The sequence below is a fragment of the Mustela nigripes genome, chromosome 1 (assembly GCF_022355385.1).
Source record: "Mustela nigripes isolate SB6536 chromosome 1, MUSNIG.SB6536, whole genome shotgun sequence".
Lineage (NCBI taxonomy): Eukaryota > Metazoa > Chordata > Mammalia > Carnivora > Mustelidae > Mustela > Mustela nigripes.
In genome coordinates this window covers 178,605,986-178,625,220 of record NC_081557.1, presented here as the reverse complement: position 1 = coordinate 178,625,220, position 19,235 = coordinate 178,605,986, and the positions used below count along the sequence as shown (strand labels likewise).

The following is a 19,235-nucleotide window of genomic DNA, read 5'->3' as shown; positions in this document are numbered from 1 at the left end:
CGCTTTGCTTAAGAATGTTTGGATCAACCAGGAAATCAAGGAATAACTTAAACAATTCATGGAAACCAATGAGAATGAAGACACTTCATCCAAAACCTATGGGATACAGCAAACGCGGTCCTAAAGGGAAAATACATAGTCATCCAAACCTCACTTGAAAAAATTGAAAAATCCAGAAAACACCAGCTGTCTTTACACCTTAAAGAACTGGAGAATAAATAATAAATTAAGCCACCCCACACACAAGAAGGGAAATAATCAAGATTAAAGCAGAGATCGATGAGATATAAACAAGAGATATAGTAGAACACATAAATGAAACTAGAAGCTGGTTTTCTGAAAGAATCTATAAGATCAATAAACCATCGGCCAAACTAATCCAAAAGAAAAGAGAGAGAACCCAAATTAATAAAATTATGAATGAAAAGGGAGAGACCATAACTAAAACCAAAGAAATAGAAACAATCCTCAGAAATTATTATCAATAGTTATATGCCAATAAATTAAGCAACCTAGACACAATGGATGTATTCCTGGAAACATATAAACTTCCAAAACTGAATCAGGAAGGAATTGACAACTTGAATAGATGAATATCTAGTAATGAGATTGAAACTGTGATCAAAAACCTCCCAAAAAACAAGAGCCCAGGACCTGGTGGATTCCCTGGGAATTCTACCAAAGTTTCAAAGAAGAAATAATACATATTATTCTGAAGCTATTTAAAAAAATTGAAGCAGAAGGAAAATTTCCAGACTTTATGAAGCCTCCATTACCATGATACCCAAACCAGGCAAAGATCCCAAAGGAGAATTTCAGACCAATAACCCTGATGAATATGGATGCGTAGATTCTCAACAAGTTTCTAGCTAATAGATCCAATGGTACATTAAAAAGATTATCCATCATGACCGGTGGGATTTATCCCTGGGATGCAAGGGTGGTTCAACATTTGCAAATGAATCTATGTGAATGAACAAATCAATAAGAGAAGAGAGAAGAACCACATGGTCCTTTCAATTGATGCAGAAAAATCACTTGACAAGATGCAGCATCCATTCCTAATTAAAATGCTTCAAAGTATAGGGATAGAAGGAACATTCCTCAACTTCATACAATCTATCTATGAAAAACCCACAGCAATTATCATCCTCAATGGGGAAAAGCTCACAGCCTTCCCTTTGAGGTCAGGAACACCACAAGGATGCCCACTTTCACCACTCTTGTTCAACATAGGATTAGAAGTCCTAGCAACAGCAATCAGAGAACAAAGAGAAATAAAAGGTATTCAAATAGGCAAACTCTCCCTCTTCACAGATAACATACTTTATATGGAAAACCCAAAGACTCCACCCCCAAACTACTAGAACTCATACAGCAATTCAGTAATGTGGCAGGATACAATATCAATGTACAGAAATCAGTTGCTTTCTTATACACTAACAATGAAAATATAGAAAGGGAAATTAGAGAATAGATTCCATTTACTATAGCACCAAGAACCATAAGGTACCTGGGAATAAACCTAACGAAAGAGGTAAAGGATCTGTACTCAAGGAACTACAGAACACTCATGAAAGAAATCGAAGAAGACACAAAAAGATGGAAGACCATGCATGCTCATGGATCTGAAGAATAAATATTGTTAAAATGTCTATATTGCCTAGAGCAATCTATACTTTCAATGCCATTCCGATCAAAATTCCACCGGCATTTTTCAAAGAGCTGGAACAAACAATCTTAAAATTTGTATGGAACCAGAAGAGACACTGCATTGCTAAGGACTCAGGAAGGTTTATAGATGGGTCCCAGGTAAAGAATCATAACCAGCTTAGGTACTTGCCTTCAGGAACTTGCCAGCTTTCTTTCCTCTCTTATTCTATTATTAGCTGACATAAGATGTATTACTGTATATCACAGTATTTAAGAATTGTTAACTTTAAATAATTGTACTTAAGATATAAGATAACCAAAAATGTCACTCAAAGATTTTACCTCTTCTGTGCATGGGGTTAGTAAGTTTTCAGTTGTGTGTTCACAACTGAAGTTGTGAAAAAACTTCAGTCATTAGTAAGTTTTCAGTTGTGTGTAGAATAGTTGTGTTGAGATAGTTGTACTAGGTTAGGTAGACTTATCCTTGTTACTGTGTTTATTTAGATATTAATTATGGATTACAGAAATTAATAGGAGTGCAATTAAATATTAAGATAGTTAATTTTGTGGGTCAAATTGACCAGGCCATAGAATGCCCAGATGTCTGTTTAAACATTACTACTGGGTGTGTCTGTGAAGGTGATTTAGGAAAAGAGAAACATTTGAATTAATGGACTAAGTAAAGCAGATTGCCATTTCTGGGACCACATTCAACTCATTGAGGATTCCAGTAGAACAAAAAAAAGAAAGTTGAATTCTTTCTCTCCACCTGATTGCTCCAGATGTTGGTCTTTGGCTCTTGAACAGGAACTTACACTATCAGTGCTCCTGGTTCTCAGGACTTCAAACTTGGATTGAAATTTGTACCATCAACTCTCCTGGGTCTCTAGTTTGTAGAGGATATGGCAGATTAAGAGGCTTCTCAGCCTGCATAATCATGTGAGTCAATTCCTTATGTTAGGTTTTCAATGTATATGTGTTGTATGTACATATACATGTATGCATATGTATTTTGTTTCTCTACAGAACACTGAGTAATACAGAATTTGTGTGTGTGTGTGTGTGTGTGTGTGTGTGTGTGTGTGTCTAGAGTGATGGAGAGAGACAGCAACAATAAGGAGTTATGTATACAGCAACAATTAACAGAGAATGGACCTAAAACTTAAAAGAAAAAAAAAAGGAATTTTTATTTTTAATTTCCCAAGGTTTTTTAAATTAATTAATTAATTTGACAGAAAGTGACACAGCAAGAGAGAGGGAGCACAGCAGAGGAGTGGGAGAGGGAGAAGCAGGCTTCCAGCCAGGCAAGGAGCCCAATATGGGGCTTGATCCCAGGACCCTAGGATCATGACCTGAGCTGAAGGCAGAGGCTTAACCACTGAGCCACCCAGGCGCCCCAAATTTCCCAAGGTTTTAAAAGGCATGACATATAATGCTATCAGAAAAATAAAATCTTCAATTTTTAAAGAAAAAAAATGGTATGTTTCCTTGTGATACTTGATTGACAATAATACTATGAGGAAGATAAACTTCATGAATATAATTCATCATGATAGAAAAATACAAAAGAGATCAAGAACTATTAGGTTTCTATTTTCTAATTATTTAGAAAATATTGTCTCTATTTAAAGGCCTTCTTGAAAGACAAGGACTTAACTATAGTTCTGTTAGAAACAGAATTATCTGTTTGAGTTTTGTCAAATAATTTTTCTGTGTCCACTCAGAGGGTAATGTGATCTTTAGCCATCTTTCTATTAATGTGGTGCATCACACTGATGGATTTCCCTATATCAAACCATACTTGCAGCCTAGGGATAAATCCCACTTGATCATGGTGTACGATCCCTTTAATGTGCTGCTAACTTGGTTTTGCTAATATTATGTTGCGAAATTTTTTGTACCCATGTTCATCAGGGTTATTGATCTGAATTTTTCTTTTTGGTGTTTTTGTCTATCTTTGGTATCAGGGGCATGTTGACTTCATAAAATGTGTTCACAAGCGTTTCCTTCTCTACCCTTTTGGATGAGTTTAAAAAGGATTGGTATTAATTCTCTAAATGTTTGAAAAGAATTCTCCAGTGAAGCCATCTGGTCAGGGCTTTTCTTTGCTGACAAATTTCTGAATGTTAATTCAATCTCCTTATTTGTTTTTAGTCTGTCCAGGCTTTCTATTTCTTCATGATTCAGTCTTGGCAGGTTTTTGTGTGTATTTATCCAGTTCCTCTAGGTTGTCCAACTTGTAGGCATATAATTATCAACAGTGGCTCTTTATAATCTTTTAAAAATTTCTATGGCATCAATTGTACAATCTTCTCTTTAATTCCCAATTTAATTTATTAAGATAGATTAAATCCAGATTTTACTATAACCCAGGAAGTTTGGCATGTTGTATTTTTTGTTTGTCTTGAGATAGAAACAGAATAATGTAACAAGGCCCTCAGGAGCTAATATAGTATTATAATGTGGTTCAGTTATTTTACTAATCAATTTGTTTGGGGGACCTGCATATAACTTCCTATAACTCCCTAGTTCCAATTATATACTCTGTTTATCAAGTAATTATTTTTAAATAACTTTTTTTTTTATTAAAGATTTTTATTTATTTGTCAGAGATGGAGAGAGAGTGAGCGAGGACAGGCAGACAGAGAGGCAGACAGAGGCAGAGGGAAAAGCAGGCTCCTGCCAAGCAAGGAGCCCAATGTGGGACTTGATCCCAGGACCCTGGGATCATGACCTGAGCCGAAGGCAGCTGCTTAACCAACTGAGCCACCCAGGCGTCCCTTAAATAACTTTTTGTTTCTTGGATGGAAGATTTAGGCTACAGCACCTCTGGGTTGTTGTAAAGAGTAATTTTAGGAGGGAGGTTTTTTGGCCGACCCTGTGAAGTGTGCTTTTACATCAAACCAGCAATATGGGACTGGAATAAGTTTTCCAGAATTTATAGAATGGGTACTCTGGCATTAAAAAGGAAAGAACTCCTAAAATATCCTAGCTTTAAGTCCTCCTTTTATTATACTCACATACACTGGCCCACATTTAAGATAATGAAAATAAAAGTTAAGTGGTCTTCCACTTCCAACACTGGTAGAATAACAGGCTAGGACTTACATTCCTGCTGTATACTGCTGAACAACTGGCCAAAATACATGAAAAAAATATTTTTAGACAGCGAACAGCAAGCAACACAGAAGTGTTGTGAGCTTTACTTACTTCATCTTGCCTGATAACACAACCATGCCAGGGAGCAGGGCTGGGGATCCCAACCAGAGCATGGTGAACCCCCTTAAGTTGAGATGGTAAGAATTCAGGGAGGCTGAGGTGGCACAGCCACCAGCCTCCACTCAGTTGCAAAGTGGAGCTCCAGAGAGAAAGAAACAATGTTAAAAACATAAATGGGGACCTCACTGAGTCAGCAGAATACTAAACCAGCCTCATGGGCATCAGGTAACATTCCGTGAGGCTGTGCAAAGAAACTCACAGTGATAGACAGTTGTTTTACTAGCTGGAACAGAAAGTGCTCATTCATCACCTGGGGCTTTGAAAGGAGAGCCTAGAAAGGTCAAACATTAGTAAGGGCAAATTACCCCAAGACTGAACACCATCTTAGGCACACCCATAATAGTTTTAAAGTAAGCCTCTAAAGTAAGAATGCACAATCTTTGCCTAAAGGACCTACTAGTAAATTTTTTATGCATTATTAGTCTTTGCTTTTGTTTTGTTTTGTTTTGTTTTGTTTTTACAAACCTGTAAACATATGTATTAGTTTCTTAGGCTGACATAACAAACTAATATAAACTAAGTGGCTTAAAATGAGAGAAATTTATTCTCTCAGGTCTGGAGGGTAGATTTCTGAAATCACAGTGTCAACAGGGCATACGTTCTCCTTCCCAAGGCTCAAGGGAATAATCCTTTCATGCCTCTTATAGCTTTTGGTGATTTCTAGAGAGCCCTTGGTTTGTAGATGCATCAGTCCAATCTCTGTTCCTTCTTTACATGGCCTTTACATCCATGTATAGATGTATTTTCATGTGTCTGTGTCACTTCTTCTTTGGGGACAGGTGATTGGAGTTAGGGCCCAGCCTGATCCAGAGTGACCCCATCTTAACTCGGTTCCCCAACTCATGCTCATTCTTTTTTTTTCTCTCTCTCTCTCAAATAAATAAATAAATAAATAAATAAATAAATGAAATCTTTTATATATATTTAATTAGAAAACACAGTCCTGGGGTACCCGGGTAGCTCAGTTGGTTAAGCTTCTGCCTTCAACTCAGGTAATGATCCCAGGGTCCTGGGATCAAGTCCTGTATCAGGCTTCCTGCTCAGCAGAGATTCTGCTTCTCCCTCCTCTCTGCTGGTGCCTCTGCTTGTGCTCTCTTATTCTCTCTCTCTCATCAAATAAATAAATAAAAACTTTAAAAAAAGAAAAGAAAAGAAAACACTGTCCTGTCTAGTGCAGCAAAAAGCACCATAGTTTGAAATGGCTTGTGTTCTTATATTTAATTTAAAAATTAAAAAATAAAATATTGATCTATTAACATCAGAATTCACGACTGCAAAGTTCAGGTAAAAAAGAAAATTCTAACACCAGGGGAAAATAATAAAAATAGAGTCAGAGATATTGTCAAATAAAAGTTAAAGTACAATAAAGAAAAAAAATCTGGTGTGTCCTTTTTAATAACAATTGCTAATCATTGTCTTCTTCCCTCCTCCAATAAGCCAACTTCTTCCTTAACTGCAAGTTTACACTAAAGAATTTCTTGACTTTATCCTAATTTCATGCCAGTAAATTCTAGACCTATACACTTGGGTCAACATCAGTACAGTTTTTAACAGGTTTTCTTATGTAAGAATATATTTACATTAGCAGAAAAGTTGTCAGGATACTACAGAGATTTTTCTAGCATACCCTCTATCCTATGTTCCAGTGTTACATTTATCACAACTAATGAACCAATAGTGAAAGAATATTATTAACTAAAGTTCATGCTTTATTTAGATTGTCTTAGTTTCCATGAAAGGATCTTTTACTGTTCTACTTATACAGGTTGCCTTGCCATCCAAAAGTAGAGCATCCCTATGAAACCTTGCTTAAGCCAAAATGGCATAAAATGAAGAAGCAATTGCCATTAATTTTTGTAGAGACAGTTTTGAGCATTCCCAGACCCCCAAAATAACCTCTTAGGTCTTCTGATAACTCAGGACACATCTTGCTAAGGGATGTACAATGTAAATGGAGATTAAGCATAGTGCCCACAGGCACAGTTCAAAGCTATGGTGGCTTGATGCTGAGATGCTGAGTATCTTTCCAGAGGAAGGAACATGGTAGAGCCATTCTTGGTGCTCATAGAGGGTATGTACTGCTTTTGTAACAGCTTGCTACAAAACAAACCTTAAATACTATTTTTGCTTTTTGTCTTTTTTCAAAAAAAGTAAAAATCCTCTTTGGATTTTTTTTTTTTCTAGATAACAGGTACAAATGTAGGTCTCTAAAAAAAAAAAAGAAAGAAAGAAAGAAAAAGAAATGGCATAATATGAACTTTCAAAAACCAGGGGATATCTTAATGTGATACATCATACCTTCTTAGACTCCTCTGGGCTATAAATGTGTCTCAGACTTCCCTGATTTTGATGACCTTGAGGGTTTTGAGGACTTGTGCTCAGGTATGGGTATGTAATAAATTTCCCTCTATTAGTGTTTGTCTTATTATTTCCTTTTCTTTTTAAGGACTTTTTATTTATTTGAGAGAGAGTGAGTGAGTGAGCAGGCAGAGGGGCAGAGGGAGAAGGAGACAAGCAGACTCCCTACTATGCGAGGAATCCAACGCAGGCCTCGATCCCAGGACCCTGACATCAGGACCTGAACCAAAATCAAGAGTTGGATACTAAGCTGACTGAACCACCAGGCACCCCTCTCTCATTATTTTTCTAATGATTAAACTGAGGTCATGGTGATACCAGAGACTTGGGGAGTTCTCTCTCATTGAGAACTTAACCATCAGTCTGTGCCAGGTTCTTGACTTTATTGCAAAAAAGAATTCAAGGATGAGTCAATCAGAAGAGGTTTTATTGCAAAGGAAAGGTCCACACTTGAGAGGGGAGTGTGGGGGCAATTTGAGGAACTGAATCATGCCAGGTGGGTGTAGGGTTCTGGTTCATATAGGCAATTATAATTATGGGACACAATATCCACTTAGGGTTCTGGAAAAAGGTGGGAATTTTTAAAAATTCTGTATATCATTACAGCTACTCTATAAAAGTAACTATACATAGGTGTAGTCTGAATTTGTTAGCATATACTTCAAATGTACCCCAAATGTATGAGGAGTCCTCAAGCATCTCAGAAGAGGGGACATTCGCTATCATTTTCAGGCCAACTGGGACTTTATTTGTATATCTGCTGGCAGTTGGCAGTTGAGCGAACTTGTGATATCTCTGCAGCTTGTCATGGTCACACTGGCCTCTATATTGTCTTTCTCCTTCATACAGTTGAAACCCTTACTGTGACCCCATGTTGAGTGACTCGAGTGTTGTATCTGTTGACAGACTTCTTCCTTATATTATTACAATATTAATGACCCTGAATTTTCTAACATTATGTTGTGCATGTCTATCACACTATGTGTCTCAGAAATTATTTAGTATTTAAATATGTTCCTTTAAAAAACAGTTATTCTCCTTCAAAATAAATTGTGTCCTGGAATATTATCAAAGAAAAATGCTTAATCAATCTTAACATGCAAAATAAAATATACGATGACTCATTATTTGTTACCTAAAATTTGTTGCAATTTAACTACCTGGTAAGTAAGAACACATTGGGTAAAAGATGAATTAGCACTGAAAAACAAACAGCTTGTATTTGTGAAGCCAGAAATAATTTCACTTTCACGAATTATTAATTATTAATTATTAATTATATAAATAATTAATTAATTATTAATAAATAATTAATTAATTATTAAACCATGAATTATTGTAGGATAAGAATCACAAAAAGATATAGCATAAACTAGAGCAACTTTAGTTGCATTATTTGCAAAATATAGGTTTTGTAACAGAGAAAATAAGGATTTCTCTTAGCCTTAGGGCTTTTATTGTAAAATATGTCTACTTTGCTTTTAGGAGGTAGGTGTTTTCCCTATTGTTTAATTATCAGATTGCCTGAAAAGATGCAGTTGTCCATTTTGTAACATTATCAATAACTTTGTGGCAAGTAAAAGAAAGACATTAATATCAAATTGTGGTGAGCCAGCCGAACAGATACAGGGAATGGATTTCTGCTCTCTTGCAGTGGTAGGCTATCACGGAACCTATTGGAGGGCTGGGAAGTAAAAGAGCTGAGGAATACAAATCATGACTCCTACAAAAGTGATATCCACTGATTGATGCATTCTGTAGAAGGGGGTTTGTGAGTAAGCTGATATGTTAAGGATATTAAACCCCTTTTTCTTGGGATGCCTGGGTGGCTCAGTTGGTTAAGCAGCTGCCATCAGCTCAGGTCATGATTCCACGTCGTCCTGGGATCAAGTCCCACATCGGGCTCTTTGCTTGGCGGTGAGCCTGCTTCTCCCTCTGCCTCTGCCTGCCGCTCTGTCTGACAAATTAAAACACACACACACACAGACACACACACACACACAGACACACAAGCCTTTTTTCTTGTCAGAATAACTGGTGCACAGCCTTCTTGGTCCTTCCCAACATGCTGTAGACTTAGGTTTTCAGAGTATTTGTCCTTCATGCTATTGCATTTGAGACAAGTTAAAAAAATTAAAAGTAATTACTATCCACGGCTAAATCAATAGAGAAAAAATGTGAAGATTGGTAATTAATTGTTTCTAGAACCACCATATAAAAGAGAACCTTCTTCTCTAGATTAGGCTTCAAACTTCACTTTTTTTTTTTTTTTTTAAGATTTTATTTATTTATTTATTTGACAGACAGAGATCACAAGTAGGCAGAGAGGCAGGCAGAGAGAGAGAGAGAAGCAGGCTCTGCACTGAGCAGAGAGCCCGATGCGGGGCTCGATCCCAGGACTCTGGGATCATGACCTGAGCGGAAGGCAGAGGCTTTAATCCACTGAGCCACCCAGGTGCCCCCAAACTTCACTTTTGTATTCAGTCTACCCAAACTGTTTTTTTCATACCCTCTGTTTTAACCAGAAACTTAGAATACTCCATGTCACTATAATGCCATGAGAATTGCTTTGATCGAACAGAACTAGGCAAGAATGAAATGATGTGTGATGTCAATGGCCATGTTAGCGACAAAGGTTTTAAACAAATTGATAAAGATCAACACAAGTTTAATTTTCCACCATAGTTTGTAGACATTAAATAATCCATATATAACAAACTTGAACAGATTTTAACATATTCAAATCATTTCTTTTCATGATAAAAGAAAGCTATGGCAATCTCCTCCAAGACCAAAATTTGTACAGCATCCCTTGTATTGCATTCTATTCACCAAAGCAAATTGCAAAGCAAGTCTAGAGTGAAGGGATTAAATCAACATTGCCCTTTGAGGAGAGGAGCTGCATATATCTGTGGCTGTTTTTTAATAAACCCAACCCACTGATGATGGCATCAGTATAAATATACAGATGTCACTATCCAGGGCTTTATTTTCTGAGGCAAAGCTGTTAAATTCTTACTAGTTTATCCATACTTTGACCTATTATCTAATCTACATTGTATTATCATATGTCTAATCTCTCTATATTGAGGATCATTATTGGATTATTTTCTTCCCTTTGTCATTAAGACAACTAAATACCAAAATGTAGCAACTTAAGATATAAATGACATTTTTACAGTGCAGAAACTTCCATTTGTTGTTTCCTCAGTTACCTCTGGGAAATGTGTAAAACGTTCTAGTATAAAATATTTTAAACATGCAGTAGCTTGTTTTAGTGAAAGAAGCTAGACACAAAAAGTCATATGTTGAATGATTCCACTTATATGAAATGTTCAGAATAAAGAATTCTATAAAAATAAAAATAGTTAAAATAAAGATGCATGCATAATTTTTTTAAATAAACTAAAAATAAAAAGTAGGTGGATAAATATAGGTGGTTAGCGGGGGCTGCTGAGGGGGAATGATGAGAGACTGCCGTGAGTATGAATTGTTTTAGGACAGGGATGAAAGATTCATTGGTGATGATGTTTGCACATCTCTGAATATACTTACTTTGTGAACATACTTATGTGACTACCAGGGTGAATTTTATATTAGGTGAATTATATATCAATTAAAAACTATAAATTGGATTCTTGAATGATCAACGTTACAATATCTTTTAAAGGACCATTGTTGGACTTTGTAGTTAAAAAGGACATTTTACTTTTTTAAGTGATTCAGAGAGTTGAGTGATGTGTCAGATCAGTAGTTAGAGTAGTATCTGTGATTATATGTCCATATAATGAATATGTAATCTGCTAGATAATGTTATTAATTAGGGTCATAAAATCACTGAATAAGACACTTCGAATAATAGGAAGAGTCATAAAGAGAAGTTAGGAATTTGTTGCTTTTCAATAATTTTTAGACTTACTAAAAGTAAAAAAATAAATGTTAATGTATTTATCTGAATTATAATTTTAATTGACCTTTTCTTAGGGTTGATTGCAAAAAAAAATCCGTTTATCATAGATTTATGCTTATTTATAGTAACTATGCTGGGACAGCATAGAAAATCACATGATGATACATGTACGTGTACTAAAGACTTTGTGCCAGGCACTATTCAATGCAAAGGGGATACCAAGATTAATAAAACTATGACTTGATACAGTTGTTGCCTTTGATGGAGTATAGAGTCTGTCAATAATCTATTCCAACAATTATTTCTAGACATTGATGATACATCGTCAGCCATAAATGAGGTTTACTTAGGAAAATAGCAAATGTTTTGTGGAAATGGATGATTTACAATATAAATTAGAGTTCACATATATATAGGATGTACTGTGGAAAGGAAGATCTGAGTAATTTAAGGGATTTGGAGGATCAGAGAAATTCATGAGCCATGATAAGCTGAGGCATTTGTGGAAGCTGGTTGGTGTTTGCAGGAAAATTCCAGATGCTTTCCATGTCTGACTGTCAAAGTGGATCAGAAAGGGAGAATTCAGGGACAAGTGTATAGAAGCTGCCACCACTAAGAAAATTACAGTGGCGCATTTAGGGAAAGCCCACTGGTCAGTGGGACCAGTAGTCTGGAAGAAGCGCTGGAACCTGGAGTCCGCTGGTAGGTCCACATTTGCTGTCACTCTGCCTGAGTGCTGTATTCTTCAGGGAGGAATGGCTTCTTCTCACTCACGTTCCATTTAGTAGTTAAAAATGAGAAAGAAGTGGACAGAAATGTTTATTTCTATAAATGAATGTTGAGTAAATAAAAAAAATGTGTAATAATATATACTATAATGCTATATGTAACACTTTAAAGATCAAAAATATTATTCATTGATTACAGTAGAAAGGGTTTATTTATTTGTTTATATTTCATTTATTTATTTGCGAGCGAGCAGAGCGAGAGAGGGAGAGAACATGAGCTGGGAGGAGGGACAGAGTGAGATGGAGAAGCAGACTTCCACTTAGCAGGGGGCCTGACTCAGGGCTCAATCCCAGGACCTTACAATCTTGGAATCTTCGAATCATAACCTAAGCCAAAGGCAAACAGTTAACTAACTGAACTACCCAGGTGCCCCTAGAAAGGTTTTAAACAGAGTTCATAATGTCATAGCTCCTTAATAGAAAAAGATCACAAATATATAAGAATGTTAAAAAATTAATTTGTGCATTAGGAGTATAAATATTCTTCATATTATATTTTCTACCCTTATTTGTGTGTTCAAAATATTTTATAAACATTTAAAAAATAATTCAAATGGAAAAACTTTATACATACATTGGTTTTGACTACTGGTTATTCTAATGGAAAGTATGAAAGTAAACATTAAATAATATGGGAATTATACATTAATATTATAGGTTATTTCTCCAACAAGATTGTGTTTTTAAAAGTTATATCACAGAGAAATGCTTACTTTATAATATTACAGTTGAGCAGAATTCGAAAGATTCAAATTCCATTCTTAAAAACATATATATATGTATATATATACATATATACACACATATATACACATATTTTAACATGTACCAAAATGCTTGACAGAGGGACACCCGGGTGGCTCAGTCAGTTAAATGTCTGCCTTTGGTTCAGGTCATGATCTCAGCGTCCTGGGATCAAGCCCTGCATCAAGCTCTCTGCTCAGCAGGGAGCCTGCTTCTTTCTCTGATTGTGCGTGCCCTCTCTCTCTGACAAATAAATAAATAAAATCTTAAAAAAATTAAAATGCCTAGGAGAATGTAAATTTTAGCAGGGTAATTCTGATACATTGTGAAGAAATTTCAAAATTATGAAAACTCTTTGAAATGTAATGAGCTGCCAATTAAAGGGATGATTTCCTTAACTTGGAAGTTACTCCAACAAAACTCATTTCTTAACAACAGGAGCTATGGAGAAGATTCAGACGTGAAGTGGAGGTTTTGACTGGAAGACCGTCTTTCTAATATTCTGACCAATCTATAACAGTGCTACTATAATGATACTGAGTCTGGCTTGTTCTGTTTTTGCCTGTTTAGGCAATTAATACAGTGCCAATCAATTTAATTTATTTATTCACATAGTTCATTATAAAGACAGTTGTAAATCTCATTCTCCTCAGACAGACCACTTCTCAGTTTCTAAATCATTTACTCAACAACGTGTACTAAGACTTTGTGCCAGGCACTATTCAATGCAAAGGGGATACCAAGATTAATAAAACTATGATTTGATACAGTTGTTGCCTTTGATGGAATATAGAGTCTGTCAATAATCTATTCCAACAATTATTTCTAGACATTCAAAAGCTTAAACATAAAGGGAAATATCACTTTTGAATATGGAAAGAATTTCCCCACCTTACAGATCAGTATTCAAGAGATAATGTTATGCAGACTTACTGCAGTGCTCACACAATTTCTGTGTTGTTTATTGCTATGGCATTGTGCACCTGTCATTTCCAATCATTCTCTCTCATCTCTGACTCTATCTTAGTCACTGTTGAGTTGCAGTTTGGTCCCATGATTATTTGCTTTTCTAGAATTTTTTCTATATTTTCTTAAAGTTAAGGCATTTTAGCATGTAAGATTTCAAGGCTTTGACTGTAAATATGCTCATAATACACATTATTCATGAATTAAAATTACTTGAAACATATTCAATTCATGTAAGAATATGGTACCTCAAGGCAAACCAGATTCATACAGTCCATAAATCATAAACTTTTTCTTAAATCGTATAAGTAAATAAAAACTAAGAAACTCACATCCAACTACATGTCCCTGCTGTTGTCAATAGTTAAAAACTACCAGATGTGCTTTGCAGGGGCAAATTGGGGCTGGTGGGTAGCTGAAGTTGGCACCAGTGTGAGCTATGTGCTCAGAAGGGCCCAAACGGGGGCCGTATCTGGAGTGGGCAGTGAGCAGGAGTAGCCCGAGCAGCTGCCGCCGTCACACTGCGCATGTTCTCCCTGCACTCCGCCCCAGCCATCTGGATCCCAGAGGCCAAGGGAAATCAGCCTCCCCCCTCTCTGATCCCCTTCCAGCTTTGTCTTTATGTTCACACAACACAGAGGATGCCACAAAGGAAGACCCAACTCTGCCCATAATTTGGCGTGGGCTCCTCCTGATGGTGCAGGAGCAAGTGTGTCCTTCCTTTCTCCCCAGTAACCCTAAAGTCGTTTAACCCCAAATAACCTCAAACTCTGATACCCATCACCTGGCCTCTCCCAGGTGAAGTCCTTTTCATAGAGTTAGTGGCGGGCTGACTGGTATTACGGTAACAAGATGCTCTATCCTGAGTGAGACTGCCCAAGCTGGGTTCCTGCTCTGCTACTTCTCTTTCACTCTGGCAGTTTGTGATCCCCCAGGGGCTTCCGTTTGGTTTCCTCATCTTTAACGTGGAGGAAATGGTACCTAAGTTAAAGAATTCTTACGGGAATTAAATGAGGTCTACTGTATGTAAAGAACTGAGCAGAGCAGGAGGCCAGAGTAATCTCTAGATAAATGATGCCTCCCATTCCCTTCTATCTATATATAGCAAATGTACCAAAGCTTCCCTGAAGCTCAGCTGGGGATAGTTATGCTAGATCACTAACTGCTTGCACATTCATTGGAGAGAATAAGCACATGAAACTAGGAAATCTAAATCTTGAGGAAATATGTCTGAGAAGTTTTTGTGGAGAGATCAGATGCAATGAATTTTGCCATATTGGTTGGTGACAGGAATCAATTTTATATCATGACTTAATGAACTCTCAAAACTTCAGAATATATAAATTTATATATATATATATATATTTTTTTTTTTACCAATCAAGCTCATTAATAACCCCTTTTTTTGCTTACAAGTATTGGGTCATTTCCATGAGAAAGCTTTTTCTAAATGAGTTTTTTTTAACCTCATATAATAGAGAGTTTAGAGGGGGAAATTCAATAACAGTCCATGAACATTAAGCAGAAGAATGAGAGTTGACAATAATAAGACTCTTACTGAATGAAAAAGTCCTCATCAAGTGGAAAAACAGTATACGAGTCCATTTAAAATTTCCTACTATTGTTTGAGCAATTATAATTTTTAGATATTCCTAAAAATTGTTATTCACATTAAAATAAGTAGGAAGAAATGTTTTATTACCAGACTTAGCATATCTAAGTTAATCATATAAATTAACCATATATAAAGAAATATTAGTCTCTATTAGCATATATTTTGAAGCATAGTTTAAAGGATCACAATACAAATAGGATAGAAGTAAAAACAAATAAACAAATAAAAACACAAAACTTCAAAGGATAGTCACCTCAGAAAAATTCTTCAATTACTCTAGTGTTTTATGACCCTTAGTTCAACATCATAAAATCTGAAGGAAAATCTGTAAAAGCTTTAAGTAACTCTAAGAATCCTTTCTTTCTTTCTTTTCTTTCTTTCTTTCTTTCTTTCTTTCTTTCTTTCTTTCTTTCTTTTTTTCTTATTTATTTGACAGAGAGAGCACAAGCAGAGGAGTGGCAGGCTGAAGGAGGAGGGAAAGCAGGCTCCCCCACTGAGCAGAGTACCACATTCCATGTCTCCATTTTTATTTTCTTCATATTACTCAATTTCACTTAATATATCTTTTTTAAAAATAATTTATTTAATTATTTGAGAGAGAGAGTGTGTGCACAAGCGGGGTGGGGCTGGCACAGAGAGAGAGAGGAAGAAGCAGACTTCCTTCTGAGCAGAGAACCCACCTCAGGGCTCTATCCAGGACACTGGGATCATGACCTGAGTCACCCAGGTGCCCCTCTAAGAATCATTTCTTTCCTGCAGTAATAGAAAAAAAGTGGCATTTACAATGAATAATAAAGCAATGTGTTTACCTGCATGGGTGGTTGGTTTATTGAAGTTTGATTAACTCTGGTCAGAAAGTTTATAAAACAGTTAAGAAAATATGGAATTTTCCATTTATATTAACATCAAAATAAAATTTCAACAATAATGCTAAAATAATGATTTACTTTTCATGTCACTTTTAATTTTGAGTTCATTTTAAATACAAAAGCCTAGAGAGTGAAGACATTTTGGAAAACCCCAGAAATAATTGGAGAGAGATTGGTTCTATCAGGAAAAAGTAGAGTTTTTGAAGAAGTTATCTAGCAAATGCCCACAGGTCAATTGGACCTTCCTACCAAAAACATAGATATGATAATAGCAGCACTGTTTTCTAAATACAGACACATGAAAAAGTGCTCCATATCACTCGGCATTAGGGAAATACAAATCAAAACCACAATGCGATATCACCTCACACCAGTCAGAATGGCTAAAATCAACAAGTCAGGAAATGACAGATGCTGGCGAGGATGCGGAGAAAGGGGAACCCTCCTACACTGTTGGTGGGAATGCAAGCTGGTGCAGCCACTCTGGAAAACAGCATGGAGGTTCCTCAAAATGTTGAAAATAGAACTGCCCTATGACCCAGCAATTGCACTATTGGGTATTTACCCTAAAGATACAAACGTAGTGATCCAAAGGGGCACGTGTACTCGAATGTTTATAGCAGCAATGTCCACAATAGCCAAACTATGGAAAGAACCTAGATGTCCATCAACAGATGAATGGATCAAGAAGATGTGGTATATATACACAATGGAATACTATGCAGCCATCAAAAGAAATGAAATCTTGCCATTTGCGACAACATGGATGGAACTAGAGCGTATCATGCTTAGCGAAATAAGTCAGGCGGAGAAAGACAACTATCATATGATCTCCCTGATATGAGGAAGTGGTGTTGCAACATGGGGGCTTAAGTGGGTACGAGAAGAATAAATGAAGGAAGATGGGATTGGGAGGGAGACAAACCATAAGTGACACTTAATCTCACAAAACAAACTGAGGGTTGCTGGGGGGAGGGGGTTTGGGAGAAGGGGGTGGTATTATGGACATTGGGGAGGGTATGTGCTTTGGTGAGTGCTGTGAAGTGTGTAAACCTGGTGATTCACAGACCTGTACCACTGGGGATAAAAATACATGTTTATAAAAAATAAAAAATTATATTAAAAAAATATATATATATAAATGAATGCAAAATAAATATTACCATGAAAAAAAAATCCTATAAGGTGGGTTTTCTATTATATTCCATGTCATATGCTTTAAATAACCAAATGAGTTAAAACAAATTAGGATCATGGGAATACTAAGATCACAGAAATATCCCCTATCAATTTAATTACTTCATAGGCAACACCCACATTTAAGTATTAATAAATGCTTATTAATACTTATGTCTTAAGTACTTAGAACAAATTTAAGTATTTATTATTTTTAAGTATTAAGTATTAATGTGTATTTAAGACAAATTTAAGTATTTAAAAAGGGAAAAGAAAAGTCATGAGTACACTAGTTCAATTACAATGTTTACAAATTGCAGTGACATTTTGTACTTTTGTCTCTTTCACAAATAATTATTTCATGTCAAAGCCAAAGTGCCCCTTTAAACAATACTCAAACAGCCTTCCTATTGATCTTAGACTGAATTTCAAAGTCCTTACCGTGGTCTATAAGACATTAAATGGTGTGTCCCCTAATCCTTTTCCTTCTGTCATCCCTCTCACTCAACTCTTGTCATTCTGGCCTCTGTTGTTCACAGAACAATTGTTCTTCCATTCGTCTCAAAGCATTTGGACTTGCTATGTCATAGGACATTCTCCAGATACACTCATGGTTCTCTCCAATTTCATACAAATCTGCATGCAAATGCATCCTATTCAAAGAGATTTTCCCCTGCCTTCCTCCCACTCTGTCTAGAGCAGCCATGAACATTCTGCATTCGATTTCATTGTCTTATCCATCTTCTCTGCCTAGCAGTTTTTCACTAGCTATCTGCAAATTATATATATAATATTTTTGACCTCTAAATCTTCCAGTAAGGTCCATTAAGGTAAGTTCAAAGTTATTTTGTTAAATGAAGGTTGACAAAACCAATTACTACATATTGATTTTAATTTTTATCATTCTATTTTAATGAGAGATTGCCCTTATTAATCTGTTTCAGGAGTTTATCCTTAGACAGAGCTTCACATTATTTTTGCTTTTTGGTAACTAATAAATACATTTGTAAAAATAAATTTTAGAATTTAGAAATGATAAGCATTGAGGTTTTTCCTTCTCTGTTCAATATTCAATCATATTCCAGAATGTGCCTTTTTTTTTAAGCCTGTGTTTTCATGTCTTACCAGTTAATATAAATGACTTAAATATAATAACAATCTCTTTAATTGAATTACTCAAGACTGAATCAGTCAAAACTCAGGAGCCTTTGTAATTTCACGCCCAAGCTAAACTGTATTATGCTTTGCTTAATGTAGCTAAGAATTTGGTGATCTCAGTTAATTATGACTATTTATTATGCTAATTACAAACATTGATTTAAAGTGACTTGGGTGTGATTTTTTGAAGCAGTTATTTTCCAGTATATTGCTTCTTTAAATGTTATTAAATTCTAGCATCTGAATGTTTATTTCATTTACTTGAGTTATTCAAATTTGCATGATTAAAAGTTTTGTAGTATAGAGCTATAAAAATATTTTTTCTTTGCAAGATAGAAAAATATTAAAAGATGAGTCATTATCTATATTAGATATTTTATTTATTTCTTTCTTTGAGAGAGAAAGAGAGAGCACAGGAGGGGCAGAGGGAGAGAGAGAATCTTAAGCAGGTTCCATGCCCAGCGTGGAGCCCTACCTGGGGCTTAATCTCAGTACCATGAGATCATGACCTGAACTGAAATCAAGAGTCGGACCCTTAACAGACTGAGAGTCATTAGCAATGTCTATACCATAAAGTTCCTAACGTACTTCATGTATTATCAAAGTTCACAATATCAGTTAATCTCCTTCGGAAAATTGCATTTCAAAAAGACACATAAATAGTTGAAAAGATGCTTTTAGCTAAGCTATTTATGTAAGTGATAAGTTACAAAATACTG

At 35.8% G+C, this 19,235-nt stretch overlaps 1 long non-coding RNA gene across 1 annotated transcript in view; it reads right to left on the bottom strand.

Moving 5' to 3' along the window:
- Positions 1–9,941: 9,941 nt before the first annotated feature.
- The window catches only part of LOC132002647 (uncharacterized), a 59,687-nt gene continuing 50,393 nt past the window's right edge, over positions 9,942–19,235 (bottom strand). The window contains exon 5 of the long non-coding RNA XR_009399968.1: positions 9,942–11,969. This is a non-coding gene — a long non-coding RNA (uncharacterized LOC132002647). The remainder of the gene's footprint in view (positions 11,970–19,235) is intronic.